The sequence below is a fragment of the Papaver somniferum genome, chromosome 9, assembly GCF_003573695.1.
Source record: "Papaver somniferum cultivar HN1 chromosome 9, ASM357369v1, whole genome shotgun sequence".
In the NCBI taxonomy this organism is placed as follows: domain Eukaryota; kingdom Viridiplantae; phylum Streptophyta; class Magnoliopsida; order Ranunculales; family Papaveraceae; genus Papaver; species Papaver somniferum.
This window is the reverse complement of record NC_039366.1, coordinates 49675228-49684872: the sequence shown is the minus strand read 5'-3', so window position 1 is coordinate 49684872 and position 9645 is coordinate 49675228.

Here is a 9645-nt window from a genome sequence, read left to right as displayed (position 1 = left end):
TAAGTTTGAATCACCTCTAAGAATAACAAAAATCGCATTATGAGTTAATTTTCACAGACATTTTCACTGAATTTTTATGGGTTTTGGATAACGAATCTGAATGAATCTGATCTTAAAATGATGATAAATCGATGAATAATTTCGAAATATGAGATTACGGAGACGAAATTGGTGAAAAAAATGAAGATTGCTGAAATTTGGAGACGACGAAGAAGTTTTCTAGGGTTTTTCGCCGGAGATGAAAGAGAAAATGAAAGGAGAAGAGAGAGAAAAATAATAGATAAATGAAAATATCTACTGAGATTCCTCTTGTATACATAGTAAGGGCAGTGTTGTCATTATTAAAATTCGTAATAATTAATTATGGGCCAGATCTGAAGAAAATTTGATATTTTGGGCCTAGTAGTAGCATTTTCTTAAAGTATGGAGTTGATAGTGAAGGATCCATTTTGTGGGGCTTCTATATATTGAACCCATATAGTAAGGGGGTTATAGTATTTTTCACAAAAAATAAAGCACCGGATGGCATACGGAACAACACATAAAAAACCTTGTTGTGTCATGTTCGACACACATAATTTATGTTTTTCCAGATAAAATATTTATTAGATATCTGCACAGCAAGAAATCTAAAGCAGTTCCAAGATAGTTATAAGACTATCTAATCGAGACGCTACGGACTTGATTGAATTGAGTTTTGGTATGGAAACCTACTAAGTGATAACTTTCAAATTCAGAGAAACCATGGAAATAAAAAAGGGCAATCCTGAGCCAAATCATGTTTTCAGAAGAAAAAAATTAAGGGATTTCTGAAACGAGAATAAAAAAAGGATAGGTGTAGAGACTCAATGGAAGTTTTTCTATTGAATGGAGTTGACTACGTTGGTAGAGGACTCCTTCTATTCAATTTGAATTTAAACTCCTTAAAGAATGAGGGATAAACCTATGATACGTACGTATACGTACTGAAATATCAAAAATTCTATTAATGTCGCCCTAAATAAATTACATAAAAAAAAGGAATAATTTTTATGAATCTATTCCAAGTTGAAGGAAAAATCGAATATTCAGTAATCAAACCATTCACTCCATAGTCTGATATATCTTTTGACGAACTGATTAATCGGAGGAGAATAAAGATAGAGTCCCGTTCTACATTATCAATATAGAGAACAATGAAATTCATAATAAGAGGAAAATCCGTCGACTTTATAAATCGTGAGGGTTCAAGTCCCTTTATCCCCACAAAAAGGCTCGGTTTACTCCCTAAGTGTTTACTTATACTTCTACTCTTTTTTCTTTTCGGCAACGCCCAAAAATTAGCTATATTTCTCATTCATTATATTATTTCACAAAAGGATCGGAGCAGAAAAGCCTCACTCGTACCACAAGTCTTGTGGTATATATGTACAAAGGAAACTCTATGATCAAGGAATCACTGTTTGAATCATTCACGGTTCACATCATTATTTTCAACTTTAAAAGTTTTCTTTTTTGAAGTTTACTGAAATTCCAGGGTTTGGGTAAGATTTTGTAATGTTTTTTTATTCTCTTGAATTGACATATACCCAAGCCCTCTAGTAGGATGGGGATGGTGCCTCAAGAAGGGTTGGGGCAGCTCAGTTGGTAGAGCAGAGGACTGAAAATCCTCGTGTCACCAGTTCCAATCTGGTTCCTGACATTGAGTATCTATTATTAACCTGTGGTTAATAATAGATACTCATACAAATTCGATATGAATCAACATACATACATGTTATCGTCCCAATGTATAGAGAGGGAAAATCCTATCCTTTTTCTTAAAGTCTGTATAAAAAAAGGAAAAGAATAAGGGAAAAGAAAAAATACAGGTTGAGTAAGAAATTAGGCTAAAGATAAGAAGCGGGCCTTTATCATATGGATCTCGTGGTTCTTTTTGATTACATGGCATGGCGGGTTCCTCCTAACATTCTAAATATTAATAGTGAAAAAAAGAATTACAATATGAAGTTAGTTGCTTCTAAAAACCCAAGACTATATATAGTCTCGGGGGTGCGGAAAGATCCGACTAGACAATGTGAAATTAAGATCCAGTACAAGTGGAATCCTATCCTCTTTTATTTCTTCGTTTTTTTCTTCATATTCCATTTCGTTATCCCTCCTACGTGACTTTCGGGAGCCTATTAAGGAATGTGTGCGGTATAAAGTTTGTGGTACATAACTCATATTATTCATCTTATTAGCCCGGCTCGCCCAAAATAAATAGAATTTCTTCCAAATTTGGGAATCTCAATGAGGACCCATTTTTTTGCGCATCCATATCCATATATAGGAAAAAGAGTTCGATTACTCTAGAAGAGACTGTAAAAAAATTCCTTGGATATCTCGCGGCATAAAAAAAAAATTCTTACTATTCAATGAGCATCTTGTATTTCATAGAATTTTGGAACAATATAATCCTTACGTAAGGGCCATCCTATCCACTTTCAGGCATCAAAATATGTTTCAGGCGTGGATGATTATCATAAGAGATTCCAAAAATATCATAAGATTCTCGTTCTTGGAAATCCGCACTTTTCCACATCCAAAAAACATGCGGAATTCTGGGATTTATCCTTGGGGAAACACTTTTATGCATACCTCCCCTGGCTGATCCACACCATACTCGATTCTCGTAAAATGATACACACTAGCTAAGAGTCAGCCTGGTGCTACATCATAGGAACACTGAGAGCGTAGATAATTGTAACTATATACATATGAAATGACAACAATGGAATGTCAATCCTCGGACTTTATTTGTAAAGTTTCGACTCCTTGGTAATCGAAGCCTAAAGATCTATGAACTAACCCATGCTTGACTAGCCAGGCAGAAAAATGACCCTGCATTTTTTAATCTCTCCTGGATTTTCATTTGTATAAGTAGTTCACGTTTACGACGAAATTTTTGAAAATTGAAGTGAAGGGCATTTGCTATTCTTCTGCACAAAAGAAAAGCAACCTCTCTAATTCACTAATTCGTGGGAAGATACTGAACTTTGGTATTTGAAAAATGTTTCATAAGGTATCTCTAAAGTAGATCGCGATTGATAGAGTAATCCTTGATTATAATTTCCAGTATGTGTGTTGCGTCCAACATAAAACTTGTGAGCGATAGTAAAAACATCGATTATTCTGTTGAGACCCAAATCTATCTTCGTAGATTTCTCGAGATACCTTCTTACGAAGTTTTGTTATAGCATCGATAACTGCTTCCGGTTTAGGCGAGCAAACCGGCAAATAAACATCCACAGGAATTAGCTTATCAACTCCTCGAACAGTACTATAAGTATCAGTACTGAACATCCCTCCTGTAATAGTGCAGGCTCCCATAGCAATGGTATATCTTGGTTCAGGCATTCGCTCATATTATCTTACTAAAGTGGGAGCCATTTACATTGTTACTGTGCCGGCTGTTAAAATTAAGTCTGCTTTCCTATCACTCGATCTTGGTACCAAGCCATAACGATCAAAGTCGAAGCGCGAGCCTATTAATGAAGCAAATTCAATAAAGCAACAACCGGTACCATACAGAAGCGGCCATAAACTTGAGAGTCTTGACCAATTTGAAAGATCATTTGATGTAGTTGAAATAGCGAGTAGGCCTGTCATCTCTACAAAGATGGTTCTACCTCGTCGAATATTTATTCTAATATCCGGAGCACAGAATCCATAGATCAAGAAAAATTTGAACAATGATTCTTACCTGCTAGTTTAGACCTCGCGACCGGACTCAATTTTTTTTAAGGGGCATAATTATCAACCAAAGGATTTTTAGTCATTACGTTTATTCTTGAATAAGTGATGATCCACATGTTCTTACTCAGAGAACCTTTGGACTTATCTTGGGAGCTTTATTGAATCATTGTGGTTCTAGTATGAATCTGAGGTTTCAATAAATCCATAAGGTCTCAACAAGATAATTTCTATCAACAAAAAAATCTATATTACACACAGAAACAAAAGTAGGGAAACTGAAGATTCAAGAGGCCTACAACGATCAACATAAATACGAATGAGCCAACTTGATTTTTTGGCATTATCATCACAAAGAAGAGCTAAAGAAGAGCTTTACGCTTTTTGGTCCTTCGTATCTTCAGAGAGACGATGAAATCCGAGATAAAGAGGAGTTTTACAAATTTCTATTATAATACAATATCCCTTTCCCTTGCAGCTAGTATTTCTGTGTTTGGGCTTGAGTTGTACGAGATAAAATTTTCATATACGGTTCTATAGGGGGGAGTCCCCTTGGTTTACCTATCTCAATAAAGTATATGATTGGTACGAAGATCATCTCGAGATTCAAGCGATTGTAGATGATATAACTAGTACATATGTTCCCCCTCATGTCAACATATTTTATTGTCTAGGGGGATTATGCTTACTTGTTTTTTAGTACAAGTAGCGACGGGGTTTGCTATGACTTTTTACTATCGTCCGACCATTACCGAGGGTTTTTCCTTGGTTCAATACATAATGACTGAAGCTAAATTTGGTTGGTTAATCTTATCAGTTCATCAATGGTCAGCAAGTATGATGGTCTTAATGATGATCCTGCATGTATTTCGTGTGTATCTCACCGGTGGATTTAAAAAACCCTGCGAATTGACTTGGGTTACGGGTGTGGTTCTGGGTGTATTGACCGCATCTTTTGGTGTAACTGGTTATTCCTTACCTCGGGACCAAATTGGTTATTGGGCAGTAAAAATCTTGACAGGCGTACCTGATGCAATTCCTATAATAGGATCACCCTTGGTCGAGTTATTACGGGGAAGTGCTAGTGTGGGCCAATCTACTTTAACGCGTTTTTATAGTTTACACACTTTTGTATTACCTCTGCTTACTGTCATATTTATGTTAATGCATTTCCCAATGATACGTAAGCAAGGCATTTCTGGTCCTTTATAGAGAGAAAGTTTGAAATGGTTTTAACTAATGCGTGCCAATAGCAAAAGTTGAAAACCCGAGACACATATGTTATGCTAAACACAACTTATGTAAATACAAATTGATTAAACATATTGTGACTTTTCACATATGAAATCGGAACACCTTATGATCATTTGATAAAGCCTACCAACATGGGGTAAAACTTAATCCCGCTAAATTAAAAATCCACACAAATCATAAGGGCTACACCATATGAGATCGAATATTAAGGTTAATAAAAACTGAAATCAGACATTTCATAAATCTGAAAATCACATAGAAAAAATATAGACATTCATACACAGGCTATGTAATCGGAAATTATCACATGAAACAAAAATTATAAAGTACTAATTTATTCATAAAAAATATTGATAGTTTTATTCGAAATAGACCTTATACAAAAATATCGAGATAAATCAATACATAGATGTCTATTTTCTGATTAGATCTTTGAACAGTCTTTCTCAAAGATCATCTTCAATATCCTCAAATTTCTCGGGATCTTCATCTACAACATCACGACTGATTTCCCGGATTCTACACACAGTACCTTGATTATGTTCACAGGCTAAAGCATTAACCTTTCGATTAATATTTCAAGCATACTCCCTATTACCGATTTCAAGTTTAATCAGCTTTCTCTGGTTACGGATAACATTTATTAGTAATTCTGCCTATCTATGATGAGTTTCAACAGTATTAAGGAGGACTTGACGAAGATTGAGAATATCAATCTTAGATCCAAACTATTTTGGACAAGAAGATTAGTAACTCCTGCTTGAGATGTCACATCTTCACTCTCTCTTCGTTTATCCTCATAACCAGATTTCTTGAAGGAATCAACAAGATTAACAGTTTCACTAGAAACCTTTTCAGTCAAGGTTTTCAAAATCTTGGCTTGAGATCTGGTTTGAGGATACATTTTTTTAGTACAAGTTCTAAAACAAGATGAGTACATATACCATAGGATTTCAACACTTTCCAAACATAGGTATCAGCCTTAAATAAATAATTCTGACCAGATTTGAAAATAATTTCGCATCTTATGTGTTTCCAAATTTTAAAGATCTTTCCGAAAAGAATCAATCTTCAAAATCATGTATCTATAAATATTTTAGACAAGAAAACCCATCATGTTTACACAAGTTGTTGTAAGACAACTTTTCTACACAAAATAATTATTACATATCTTCAAGTAGATTATGCATTCTCTCTATGTTGAATAAGAGATATTAACAGAATGCCAGATGCCCAGATACTTGTGCTTCCTTACATTAAAAGATTGGGCATTGTAAGGATGCACTTTCCAACATTGTTAAGTGTTGGGGTGAGAGGAATTTTCCTCACCAAGTACTATTGGAGCAACATCTTCCTTCTTATCTCTAGGGACATGATCTTGTGTCCTAGTATGAGTTTCGAAGGTGTTTGATACATCCTTTTCATCATGATTATTGCGTTATGCTATATTCTTGATTACTCTTTGAGCCCAGGATGGTATTTCCTTTTTATTCGAACCCAAATAGTCTTGATCAAACATCTTACAGATTGAAGAGATCTTTCTTTCAAGACTTTCGATATGCCTTTTCAAGGTATCCATACCTTGTTGAAAATGTCTTTCTAAAGATTTGTCAAAGCATACCTTTTGACATGATTCTATAAGAATTTCCATTTCAAGGATTCCACTCCTCACTTGTGAATGTTCTAGTGGTTGTGTAAGATATTCACACTCTGAAGCTTTTTGATTTACTTCACTACACAAAGGCATTTTTTGTTCCAAATAATCTGCCAGATTATTTAGGAGGCTAAGTGTGTCTCGCTTTGTATCACAAATTCTTACATTCAGTTGAACAATAAGTTCTAAGACATCTTCCAAACTATCGATGGATTTTTCTGCTGAAAAAGCGGGGGTTTAACAACCATACCCAGTATTTCACTTAGCAATCTGTATGGACTAACTCCAATATACTTTCAAGAGAATCAACTAGACAGTCAGACTCAATCTTAAGAAAAGTATATCAAAGAGTTATATCTCAATTTCTCAATTCATCTGTAATCAAACAAATATGAATTTGCGACCCCGATTGAATATAAGAAATAACTTGGACGGTATCAAAAACCAATATCCAAGTGTCAATCAATTTAATCAACAACCAAAGGTTGGATTCACAATTGATTGAACTTCCGCACAACCTGTGATATTTCAATTATATAAAAAAATATAATGCGGACAAGAAATAACACAAACACCGGAAATTTTGTAAACGAGGAAACCGCAAATGCAGAAAAACCCCGGGACCTAGAACAGATTTAAACACCACACTGTATTAAGCCACTACAGACACTAGCCTACTCCAAGTTAACTTCGGACTGGAATGTAGTTGAGCCATAACCAATTTCACACTGATCAAGGTACAGTTGCGCTCCTTACGTCTCTGAATCCCAGCAGGACTCTACGCACTTGATTCCCTTAGCTGATCTCACCCACAACTAAGAGTTGCTACGACCCAAAGTCGAAGACTTGATAAACCAATCTGTCTCACACTGAAAAGTCTATTGAATAGATAAATCTGTCTTCCACATATATACCTATGAGTTTTTGTTCCGTCTTTTGATAAATCAAGGTGAACAGGAACCAATTGATATACCAGACTTATATTCCCGAAGATTATCCTAGAAATATCAATCACCTCACAATAATCTTAATCGTATGGCAGCGAAACAAGATATTGTGGAATCACAAACGATGAGACGAAGATGTTTGTGACTACTTTTTATCTTGCCTATCGGAGATTAAATCTCGAGAAAATCTTAGAGAAGATAGTACTCAATCACGATAGAAAACAGCAAGATCAGAATACGCAACTATAGAGAAAATAGTTGGATTTGGCTTCACAATCCCAATGAAGTCTTCAAGTCGTTAACCTACAAGGTTTTGGAAAACCTAAGGTTAAAGGAGAATCGACTCTAGTCGCAAATAGTATCACATAGGAGGTGTGGGGATTAGGTTTCCCAGTTCCTAGAGTTCTCCATTATATAGTCTTCAAATCAACGTTTGTAATCAATGCTACCTTGGTAACAAAGCATTCAATATTCACCGTTAGATGAAAACCTGATTAGACTCAAGCTAATATCTTTCAACCGTTAGATCGAACTTAGCTTGTTACACACAAATGAAAAGTGAATTCATTTAGATATGAGTAACCGTACCTAAACGTGTGCACCTTTGTTGGCTCAACAATAGTTAACCGAAGTTAGCCATATGAACACTTTCATATCAACCTTATTCATCTTAACCATAACTAGTTCAAATGACTCAAATGAAACTAGTTCTAGAGCTGTTCAATTGTTTATATTCTCATAGAAGTATACAAGACACAATTGAAGCAAAATCGATTTTGATTCACTCGAACCAATTCATGAACATTATAGCCACGGTTTGCAAGAGATTCCATTCCTTATTATATAAATGTATTAGTTCATGAACAAACCGATTTCAGAACATAACCCACTCAAGTATGCAAACGGGTGAGCATACCTAAATGCCTGGACTAAGTTTGGCTTCGCCAGTACGCGAGCGGGTACGCATACCACCAAATTCAGTAAAGTCCCGGAACTTGAACCTCACGCCAGTACGCGTACCGGTATGCATACTTAGTTCCCGGACCTCTACTAAACCAGTCAATACGCATACGGGTATGCATACCATGGCTCCCGGACTTGGAATAACTTGCAACAGTTAGCATACAAGTACGACTGTGCTGTATCCAATCATGGTTATTTATTCTAAACTATTTAAATCATTGAAACATTCTCGGAAGACGACAATAGCTGTCTCACACGAACTATTAGCTTCAAAAAAATTTCAAGTGATCGAATAATCAATACGAAACATTCCGAGTCTTCATCAAATGACTGTCTCACACAAATCATTAAGATGTTACCAGGCGATTTTCATATGATCATCTTTTGGCTTTCGTCAAGAATATAAGATGAACTTGGTTAAAGCGAAAGCTTACCAACACATATTTCGAGAAATATGTAAGCGAGTTAAACTCAACTCGAAATATCAAATGTGTATATTCAAAGTCTATGTAGCTATACGTCTTTTTTCTCAAATAGGAGATAGAGTAGATAGACTTTTGAGTGATATATGAGTTCAAATCTCCACATACCTTTTGTTGATGAAGTTCCACAAGCTTCCCTTAGTAGTTCTTCGTCTTTGATCCATGAACGCCGTGAAGTCTAAAGCTCAACTACACTTTCTATCATAATCCGAGGCTTAGCTATAAGTAGACTAGAAATCAATACTTATAGTTTTGGCAACTAAATTTGACACTCAAGCTTGCGAGTTCAACCGAGCAGTGCTCTAACACCTGCTTCTGAGAAGGTTTTGACCTTATTGAAAAACCTTTGTAATCCAAACAGAAACTCAGAATTAGGGCAGGACAGTGGGTTTAAATCTTACTGTCTATAATAGAAACAAAATATTTTCCACCAGTAATTGGAATCAGATCCAAAACAGACTTTGAATCAGGCACTTGTACCTTTTGTTTTGGATACGATCTTTTCTTATCATGAACATGATTCTCAAACAAGTGTTTATCAGTCATAGACTTTGTTCTTCATTTTAGAAAAGAATTATGAGACCAATTTTCATTGACCCTTTTTGAGAGATTATTCTCAACATCTTGATGT